Source organism: Triticum aestivum, chromosome 4D, assembly GCF_018294505.1.
Source record: "Triticum aestivum cultivar Chinese Spring chromosome 4D, IWGSC CS RefSeq v2.1, whole genome shotgun sequence".
NCBI lineage: Eukaryota > Viridiplantae > Streptophyta > Magnoliopsida > Poales > Poaceae > Triticum > Triticum aestivum.
In genome coordinates this window covers 497,644,707-497,655,734 of record NC_057805.1, presented here as the reverse complement: position 1 = coordinate 497,655,734, position 11,028 = coordinate 497,644,707, and the positions used below count along the sequence as shown (strand labels likewise).

At 58.9% G+C, this 11,028-nt stretch overlaps 1 pseudogene; it reads left to right on the top strand.

The window, feature by feature from the left end:
- The first annotated feature begins 8,985 nt into the window (after nucleotides 1–8,985).
- Nucleotides 8,986–10,723, top strand: LOC123100573 (type IV inositol polyphosphate 5-phosphatase 3-like; annotated as a pseudogene).
- Nucleotides 10,724–11,028: the final 305 nt, after the last annotated feature.

Below are 11,028 nucleotides of genomic sequence, written 5' to 3'. Positions count from 1 at the left end.
CTCCTCCCCCGCTCCGCTGGCCACCGCTAGCGCGCTCCCCGACCCCGCCGGCGCTCCGCCCTCCTGGGCCCCGCCCCCCTCCCCGTTTCCCCGCCCCTTCCCCCTTCTCCGCGCCTTGCCCTGGTGCCAGCCCCCGCGCCGGTGCCCGCAGGCCGGGCTTCTTGGGCGGATTGGGCGGCGGAGGAGGACCGGGCTGATGCCGCGGCCGGCCTCCCCCGGCTGCCTCGTCGCTTCGGCGACCGCTTGGCCGACGCCGTCGCCGGTTCGCTCCCCGCGCCCTCCGTCTCCGCCCCTGCATCTGTCACTCCTCCCCTTCCCTTGCAGACGCGGCTGTCGGCCCGTCCCGCACAACCTTCCCCTTCGCCCGGGGCCGCTGGCCGCCGGCGCGCAAGGGCCCGAGCTAGAGCTTGGGGGGTGGCCGGAAGGGCGGAGTTGGGCCATGCGGCGGTGTCTTGGCGGCCGGCTTCTCCGCGGCGTGCCGGCGAGACCCCGGCGCTTCTCCCGTCGTCGCTGGCGACGTCTTCCTGGCCTGTTGCGTCCTCCAAGTTCCGGCCTTTTCGGCCGGCGCGTCCGGCAACGTCCGTGCCCCTGGTGGCGGCGGCGGTCGGACGGCTGCCTGCCCTAGCCCCTTCCCTCCCCCCACATCGGGTGGGTCGGGCCGTCCTGGGCCTGTTGTTCGGGTCGGGACGGGGGAGCGATTTGGCGCCGCTGGGCCGGCCTCTTGGGTGGCCTCTAGTAGTGGGCCACCTTCCCCTCCTGCTGGGCCGGCCCAGTCCGATGGCAGGCTGGATCTCGTCCCTTTTGGAGTGGTGACTCCCCGTGCCCTAGCCTCGTTGCGTCTCCCTCCCCTCCCGCCGCCACTGCTCGTTCCCTCCCCCCTCGCTGCCCCCGAGCCGCTCTCCTCTGGCACCATGGTGCGGGATGCTGGTGATGGTGCGCCCCGCCCCAAGCGCTGGGCCGCTAGTCGCGATCCCCTGCCGCTGCCGGATCACCGTTGCCCCTCCCCGGATGGTTCGCGCCGCGAGGCCGAGCTCCGGGAGGAGATCCTCCGCGGCAAGGCCACCGCCTCGGCTGCTGGGTCCGGCTGGCGCGGGTCTCGCGACCGCGACCGTGACCCTTCGCCCCCTTGGCGTGGCAGGGACCGTGAGCGTGAGCCCGACCGCCGGTTGCCCGCTCGGCGCTGCCGCTCACCTGCCTGGTCCGCGCGTGAGCCGGCCTCTCCGCCCCGCCGTTATGATCCTCCTCGGCGGCATCCGCAGTCCCCCCCCCCCGGCCGGTCCGTCCAACAACTCCAATCGCAATGGACGGGGTGCTTTTGCTAAGAAGAAGAAGAAGCGTGGTGCTCTTGCTCACCCGAGCGGTCCGGCCTCCTCGGTCTCCAACCCCGTGGTTGTCGCGGCGCCGTCTCCGGCGGCGACGGCCATCTGCTTCAACTGTGGGATCGCCGGCCACTGCCAGACCGTCTGCACTCAGCCTCCGGCTTGCTTCCACTGCAAGCGGACGGACCACCCCACGGCGCTCTGCCCTGACCACCAGCCCATCGGGGCGCTTGGGCTATTCGGGTATGCCCTCAACGACCTGGGCTTCTTTCAGATGGATATCCCCGAGGCCCGGGCGACCCCGCCCATGACCGCGCTCATCTCGGTCTTGGATGGCAAGACGGCGTCTCCGGCCATCATCTCTGAGGAGCTTCGCCACCTGTTCAACCCGGACTGGGATTGGGAGGTGACCCCGATCTCAGACCGGGAGTTTACTGCGACGTTCCCTGACCCGGTCAGCCTCCGCTACGGCACTCACAGCGCCAGACTCACGCTCGCCCTCAACCAGCTCTCCGTCCGCATCTCCGTCCCATCTGTGGACCCGCTGGCAGTCGCCACCCTGTCCACGGTTTGGGTGCAGATTCGTGGACTCCCTCCCCCGGCCAGGGACGAGGGGGTCATCCGTGGTCTGTCCCGTCTCCTGGGCAAGTTTGTGGCTGTTGATGCGGCGTCTCTACCCAAGGGCCCTGCTGTGCGTGTTCAGATCAAGTCCCCAGACCCCACCAAGCTCAAGACGACGATCGGGATGTTCTTCAACGACGTCGGGTATGACCTTCGCATCTCGGTTGAGGGTGGGACTCCCACTGATCCCCTCAGCCCGGATGACAGAGGGGGTTCTGACCCGGCTGCGGGGTCGGGTGGTGGCGCTGCCCCGCACGACTCCCCCCACCGTCCCTGAAGCCACTCGCCACGCTCCGAGGCTTCCGACGACGACTCGACTGATCGTGGAGATGCTCCCCCACCCGCCGGCTCCTCCCGCCCCCCATCTGCTCACTGCTCTGGCCCCGGGTCCCTCGACGACTTCCCGGGGGATGAGCCTGAGGACATCGAGGCTATTGCAGCCATGCTTGACGAGGCTGCCACTCTCCCCCCGGGCGCCACCCTCCCTCCCCCCTTCCTCCCTCCACTCTACCTGTCGGGGGAGGAGGGGAGTGGGGACAGCCGAGGTAGCATGGAGGTCCGGCCCCCGTCCTCCCCTCGGCTCATGTCCCCACTGGCGGTTCGGGCGGACCCTCTAACGTCGGCGCTTCCGGTGCCTGATCCTGCTGCGGCCTCCTCTCCTACGTTGGCGTGACCTCCCGCTCCCTGGGGCCGCCACCGCTCGGCCTCTACTCCGGCCTCGTCTGCCCGGAAGAGTGCCTGTCTCGGGGCGGCGCCTCGTCTGGCTGGGGCCTCGCCGACCGCGATGGAGAAGGCCTCTCGTCGCGCGGCCATCCGCAACCTTGACACAGGTCCGTCCGACTCTCAGGCTCCGTGTTCTGATTCTGATGACATTTGCGACAATTCCTTTTCTGCTCTTGCTGGAGTACCCCTTGGCCACTTGGCCAAGGTCGCAGCCGATTCGGCTATAGTCTTCCGTGGCGAGAAGGGCCCGGTTTTAGAGCAGCTTGCGTCCCTTCAGGCTAAGGAGATCCTGGAGGGCCACCTTGCGGCCACTAGGGCTCGCGAGGCGGCTGCAGCAGTTGAGGTCCCGCTCCATACGCTTCATCGGCCCAGGGGTCGGGACCAGCACGTTAATGACCCGGGTGAGATCCGTGGGCGGACTCGTTGTCGTACTGCTCAATTGCGCTGTGCCCTTAGTGCTGCTTCTACTGTTGGGTCCCGGGAGGACCCGTTAGGCGAGTGATCATGCGCGCGCTTTTTTGGAACCTGCGGGGCTTTGGCCACGATGGCCGCCGCAGGCAGCTCATTGACTACATGCGCGATGAGTCCATTGATGTGGTAGCAATTCAAGAAACGATGCGCACCGAGTTCTCTCTTGTTGAACTTGAGCGACTCAGCAGACATCTGTTTGCATGGCATTGGCTGCCATCTAGTGGAGTGATAGGTCACTCGGGTGGCATCCTCCTAGGGGTGAAGGATGCGACCTTTGAGGTGGGATCCATGGACCATGGATCCCACTTCGTTAGCATGGAGGTGTGGGAACGTGATGTGAACTTCAAGTGGGAGATCATTGTGGTTTATGGCCCTGCCGACCATAGCTGCTCGGCCGCTTTCTTCGCCGAGCTCCGCATCAAGATCTCCTCTGCGACCCTCCCCGTGGTTGTTGGGGGGGGGGGGGCTTCAACCTTCTGCGCGCTCCAGAGGATAAGAGTAATTCGCGCGTAGACCTTGCGAAAATTCGTCATTTTAACGACTTGGTAGCGGACCTCGGTCTCCTTGAGCTGGACAGGATCGGGGCACGATTTACCTGGACCAATAAACAGGTTTCCCCGACCCTTAGTGTATTGGATCGTGTGTTTGTCTCCCCAGACTGGGAACTCCGATTCCCTTTGGCCTCTCTCTAGGCAATCACACGCATAGGCTCGGATCATGTCCCTCTCCTCTTGTCCTCTCGGGATGAGAGACCCCGTCCCCCTCTGCGTTTCCGCTTCGAGGCCTTCTGGCTCCTACAGCCAGGTTTTGTGGCTGCCGTCCAGGCTCACTGGGCCTCGGCTCTGGCCGAGCCCCATAGACAGATGTCGATCCTGGACGAGTGGCACCACCTGTCCAAGCGCTCTAGGCAGTTCATGAAAGGTTGGGGGGCTAATATAGGACGGGACCTTCGGGTCCTGAAGACCTCCCTCCTCGAGGAGATCCGGGTCTTGGACCTTTGGGCAGATTCTGCGGGGATCTCCGCGGAGGAATGGGCTCATAGGTATAATTTGGAGGACTCTCTCATGGAGATCTACTCCAAGGAGGAGGAATACTGGCGTCAGCGTGGTTCTATGAACTGGGTATTGTTTGGTGACGCCAACACCGCCTATTTCCAGGCCATTGCCAATGGCTATAGACGTTGCTGCTCTATCCCCCTCTTATGGGATGGGGGCAGTTGTTCCAGGACCCCCAGGCGATCTGCTCGTTGGTCGACAACTTCTATAAGTCATTATTTCAGGGGCGACCTCGGAGTGGGATCGCTCTTGCGGACCATATTTGGTCGCCTGATCAATATCCCTAGAGGAAAATGCAGCCCTGCTCGCCCCCTTTGACGCAGAGGAAGTAGAGACTTTCATCAAAGCCATGAATCCAGCCTCGGCACCGGGCCCCGATGGGCTACCGGTCCGTTTCTTTCAGGCATTCTGGCCTATGGTCAAGGAAACCATCCTTGAGTTGTTCCGTGAGTTCGCTAGGGGAACATTGGACATATCCCGCCTTAACTATGAGATTATCTCCTTGATCCCCAAGGTTCCGGGTGCAGCGGATATTAGACAATTCCGCCCTATCACAGTCCTCAATGTGATCTTTAGAATCCTGGCCAAAGGATACGCCACTAGGGCGACCCTTATTGCGCCACGGATTCATCACCCAAACCAATCGGCCTTCACCAAAGGCCGATTTATTCTCGACGGGGTCCTCGTCCTTCATGAGGTGATCCATGAGGTCAAGTCGAAGCACCTCCGTGCGGTGTTCTTCAAAATTGATTTCCATAAGGCTTATGACATTGTTCATTGGTCCTTCCTTCGGGAAGTGTTGCTCAAACGTGGGTTTGATCACCACTGGGTCGTGCGTGTTATGCAGTTGGTCACGAGTGGCCGGACTGCGGTTAACATAAATGGGGAGGTTGGGCCGTACTTCTTGACGGGCCAAGGGCTCCGTCAGGGGGACCCAATATCCCCTTTTCTATTCAATCTCGTGGTTGATGCACTTGCCTCAATCCTTGATTTAGCCAAGAGCACCGGTCACATTAGGGGGATCTGCCCCCACCCGGTAGCGAATGGGGGTCTGACCCATCTCCAATATGCCGATGACACCATTATGATGGTGGAAGGCTCGGATGAGGACATTCGGAATCTCAAGTTCCTCCTCCTCTGCTTTCAGGAAATGTCGAGCCTCAAGATTAATTTCACCAAGAGTGAGGTGATGGTCATGGGATACACCCCGACGGACGCTCAGCGCATTGCCAACCGCTTGAACTGTCGTTTGGGGACCTTCCCGACTACCTACCTGGGCGTTCCTCTTAGTGATACTCGCTTACTTGAGAAGGACTTTCATCCAATAATCGCCAAGCTCCAACCTAGGATGGAGCCATGGCAGGGGAGGTGGCTATCGAAAGCCGCTCGAGTAATTCTGATGAACTCCTCCCTCATTAGCCTACTGATGTATATCATGGGATTCTATAGTCTGCACGAATCCCTTCATCACGAGGTCACCAAACTCCTCTCCAGATTCTTCTGGGCAGGAGAGAACAACAAACAGAAGTACCACATGGTGAAGTGGTCTGAGATCTGCAAGCCGAAGGACCAAGGAGGTCTTGGGGTTATTTCATCCAAGCGAATGAATATTTCCCTCCTTTCCAAATGGCTTTGGCGGATTCAGACTGCTGAGGGTGGTCGGTGGCTTGACATTATGCGCGCAAAATACTTGCGCGTGCAGCCACTGGCGTTCGCATATAGATCTGATGGCTCCCAATTCTGGCAATCGGTGATTCGTCTGATGCCGGTTTTGCGTATTGGGACCTCCATTAAAATAGGCTCTGGCACGGGCACCCTGTTCTGGCTAGACCATTGGGCAGGGTCCCGCCCTTTTGCGGACCGCTTCTCCGCGCTGTTCGCGATATGCGTCCGCCCACAGCTTTCTGTGGCTGTGGCATTAGCTGATTTGGGGGCTATTGCCTTTCGCCGTACCTTTGGGGCGGTGGAACGTCAGCAATGGGACGAATTGCTTGAGTGTATTGCCTTACACCCCCCTCCTTGGAGCCCGATTCTATTTCTTGGCACCTTGAGTCAAGTGGCCGCTTCTCAACAAGATCTCTTTATCAGGCGATTGTCCCCACCCCTGGCCCGGCGGAACTCTTGGTGCTCTGGGAGATCAAACTCCCCTTGAAGATCCGCATTTTCCTTTGGCAATGGGTCCGCGGTCGCCTACCCGCGGGTACAGAGGTTCGCAAACGTAACGTCCCTGGAGATGGTCTATGCCCCATTTGTCTGGTTCCGGAAGACTGCAATCACATCTTTTTCCGATGCCCGGTGGCACAATTCCTATGGAGCTGCCTCCGGGAGGTGGTCGGTGGCAACTGGTGCCATAACAACCTCCCGGACTTGTTTGGGGAGGTCCTTAGGCTCCCCGTTTCTATTCGTCCATCCATGTGGGTGGTCTTTGGCTCCCTAGCATGGACCCTCTGGTGTAATCGTAATAAGCTAGTCATAGAACGCGTGACCCCCCCGGCGTGTGACTGATGCTATCTACAAATTGTGTGGCCTTCTACAGCTTTGGAGACCGCTTAGCAAGCGGAGAGATCAGGACGCCATCGACATCATCATAGCGGGTCATCGTTTGTCGGCATCGGCTTTCGCGCCGCCCCCACCACCTCCTCCGCCACCTCCCGAGTCGGATTAGCTTCTTTTTTAGCGTTCTTTGGGGCTTGTCTTGCTGTGCCCCCAGCATGACTTTGACTTGACTACTTTATGTACTGTGATGTTGGATGCTTGGTCCGTTGCTATATATTGTAAAGCGGGGGGAAACCCTTTTTCGTAAATAAGGTCCCCCCCTCTGTTTCGGTGGTGCGTCTAGTATCGTCGGAGGGCGTGTGAAGATGTGTCTCCGACAGATGTTGCAGGATTTGGTTGGTGGTTGTCTTTGATGGATCCACTCGGATTTGGTTTTGTGCATCTAAGTTCATGTGTCTTCAGGTTGGATCCTTTCGATCTACTCATCTCTTCATCGGCGATCCGGACGTATGCGAACGGTTTAAGGGTCGGTGTTGGAGATGCCCTAAGGCCCCATAGGATCTACTGATCCCTCTGAACTGCAAAGCGTCTTTATGTTAAAGAGACAGAGGATTGAACTGCATACATATCCCAAAAATCCAACGTTAGCCCCATACATTTCAAACCGCATTTTAATTAACCGGACAAAATTCATGGAAAGTGGCCGATATTCATCAAAGTTTGGATAGAAAATAGTACAAATCATCCATACGTAGCATGCAAATTAAGTTTAGTACAACAATATCTCTAATGCGACTAGATCCCAAATGTCCAGCAAGTTTTCATGAACAGATCATGCCGTTCCACACAAACTCCCCATCGGCTTCATCCATGATCCAATAGTGTGTGCACATAAATGGTTGTCCCCTGTCTCGTGGTACAGCATGGCGGCGCGTGCAGAAATGTGTAGACCAACATTGAGTGAACGAATCAATCAACAAGTTAAGCAAGAGAAAGTAAAACTTCGGCTTCAAAAAAAAGAGAAAGTAAAATTTACCATCTCCTCCATGTCCGCGTGCGATGGCCACCTTGCCTCGAGCTGAGTAACCAAGTAGTAAAACTTGATGGCGCTGACATGGATAGCGCGCCAGTGACACGGCAACGACCTAACGTTGCGTTGTTGAATGATGTACATCTCTTAGGGCGCAATGTGCTTTCGTGTGTGAAATTTTTCATGCACTTTCTCCCAGAAGGGCTCCCCTCTGCTCCTGCCTATGAAATCTGCGGATACATTCAGCCACGCGTCGCACAACAACTCATCCTCCATGGTCGAGTAGCTCACCATCTTTCGTACTCTAAAAAACGACAGAGCATTTGAAAATAAGCTCAATGGCATTTGACCGAATACCTGCCGGACGTGGTGTCCGCCATGGAGGCCGTCGACAGGGACAGAGTGCACCTGGGTACAAACGGCTCCAGAGTGGAAAGCTCCAGCGGGCGCGTCAGTATTGATTGCGAATGTCCGGCAATGCCTCTGTGGCAGCCGGAGACGAACAGCGGCGGCGACTGAGGTTGAGGGTGCACATGCAAAGCAAGGGGGAGAAGGGGCGGAGTGAAAGAAAATGAAACCAGGAGGGGGGACTGTGTGGGCCGGGGGTGTCGAAGACCTACGTTTCAGGTGTCTGGACTCCCGTAAACCTCCTCCACGTTTGTCTTCGGTTTGCGGGAGAAAACACGTTCAAACCGTGACACAAATTCAGGGGCGTAGCCAGGCCCCAGGCTACCCGGGCCATGGCCTGGGGTGTGGAACTGAAACACTTCGTATACTTTAGCTACTGTAGCTACAGTGTTTACTGTTCCAACAAAGCTGGCCCGGCCAGGGCGTAGCTATATCCTGACTACGGCACTATACAAACTGATATTGGACCGTGTTGGATGGTTTCCGCGATCCGGACAGCGTGATTCAAACGGTCGCGGGAGGCTTGAGGGTCGGGCGTTGAAGATGGTTTAAGGGGAACAAAGGTACGTAGTATCTTGTCCCTGCGCGTCTACGTGACACGTGATACAGTGCCATAGGCAGATAGGCTAAAATAATTAGCTGTAGGCCTGCTGATGAATGTTGGAACGGTCGCATGTTTTGAAATTGAGGTAATAGCACTGCAGGTCCCTAAACTTGCATGTCAGGTAATGGTTTGGTCCTTAAACTTGAAAAAGTGGATTATTTCATCCCTCAACTTGTCATGGATGTGCAAGTTTAGTCCACAGCCAATCAGAACTCGCCAAATGGATCCAGCTGGGCTGGGCCGGTCAGCGCCGCGAGTTTTTCAGTTAGCCCCATGCCTTTATCACGAATCAACCCGCAGTACTCCTCGTCCCCCTCGAAGCCACCCGGCCACCCCGACCCGCGATGGCTCCGACGTCTGTTCCCCGGCGGCACCGACACCGAAACTGATGACGACGCGCCCTTCAGCTTCCCGGTGTACCCCGAGGAGTACGTGGCCGCCACCCCCAGGATGCTTGGGGCCATGGTGGACATAGAGGACGAGCAGCCAAGGGCGCAGCAGAGGGCGCTCCTGAAGACGATGAGAAAGACGGACAGGATCGGGCTCGCCTGGCCGGAGCAGCCGCTGGACCTGATGGCCACCGCGTCCTTGTCATCGGCGCCGTTCAAGTCGCCGAGATCGTTCGGCGCGCACAGGTCGTTCATGAAGTCCAGGGTCGCCGCCGCCGACTGCCCGGCCATGGTCCCTGACCTGGACCTGGACCTCGACGGCGAGGCCGCGCGTGGTCATGGCAAGAAGAAGGGCGGCGTCAGGTCGCCGTTCGTGAGGATCGTGAGCAAGCAGATGGTGGGCGTGTTCCTGACCATCTGGGTGCGGCGCGGCCTGCGGAGGTGCGTCCAGAACATCAAGGTGTCCACCGTGGGCGTGGGCGCCATGGGCTACATCGGCAACAAGGGGTCGGTGTCGGCGAGCATGTCCATCTACCAGACCATGTTCTGCTTCGTCTGCACCCACCTGTCCGCCGGCGAGCGGCCCGGCAACCTCCTCAAGCGGAACGCCGACGTGCAGGAGATCCACCGGCGGACGCGCTTCGCCGGCCCCGGCGGCCTCGAGCTGCCCCGAGACATCTACGACCACGAGTCAGTGATCATGCACGCGCACATCGTGCTACGAAATTGCATCCACCAATGCATCACCCGGTGATCTGACAGACATGTTCTTCTGTAGGAGGATTTTCTGGCTGGGCAATCTGAACTACCGGATCGACGTGCCGTACGACAGAACCCACGGCCTGATCGCCGCCATGGACTGGCCTCAGCTAGCCGAGAAAGATCAGGTACGCAGTTTCGTTCATCACCATCTCCGCCATGGACTGTGAACTGGAGTGCTAATGCTCTGTTTGTTGTGATGATCAGCTGAAGCGGGAGCTGAGGAAGGGGCGGGCATTCGAGGGTTGGAGCGAGGGGGTGCTGGAGTTCGCGCCGACGTAAAAGTACGAGATCGGGACGGGCAAGTACATCGGCGACGACCAGAAAGGGGGGAGGAGGACGCCGGCGTGGTGCGACCGGGTGCTGTCGTTCGGGAAGGGCCGGCTGCTGGGCTACGGGAGGTCGGAGCTGACGCTGTCGGACCACAAGCCGGTGACGGCGACGTACGCGGCGGAGGTGGAGGTGTTTTGCGGGCGGAAGCTGCAGAGGGCGCTCACGCTCACGACGAGCTGGATCCTTCACTCCAAGAAACCATGGCCGCGAGCTGGAAGGCGGCGTAGAGATGGACGGCGGCGGCGATCTGGAGCAGACGAGCTGAAGAAGAAGAAGCAGATAGGAGAGTGGAGAGAGCCGACAGGATAGGATATTCCAAAGGAATATACCCACAAGTTAACTCAGGTGTAGTACTGCGGGGGTATTCGTGATAAAGGCAGGGGGCTAACTGAAAAACTCGCGGCGCTGACCAGCCCAGGCCACCTGGCTCCACTTGGCGAGTTCGGATTGGCTGTGGACTAAACTTGCACATCCATGATAAGTTTAGGGACGAAATAATCAGCTTTTTCAACTTCAAGGACCAAACCATCACCTAACATGCAAGTTCAGGGACCTGCAGTGCTATTACCTCTTTGAAATTCAAACGCACACGGATTAATAATTGGACCGATGGGTCGGCCGGGACCAGGCGCACGCAGGAAAAGCATGCAGCGGGTACGTGCTAAAACTAGCTCTAGAGTCTAGATGGATGGATGGATCGGGCAGGGTTGGCTGGCTGGCGCGACGCAACGTCGTGGCCTGGCCGGGCTGCATTCGCATTTGGGCGACAGGTTGCCCGCGTCCAACAGCGACGGCGGCGAGCCCGTCCAAGCCTTGCTTG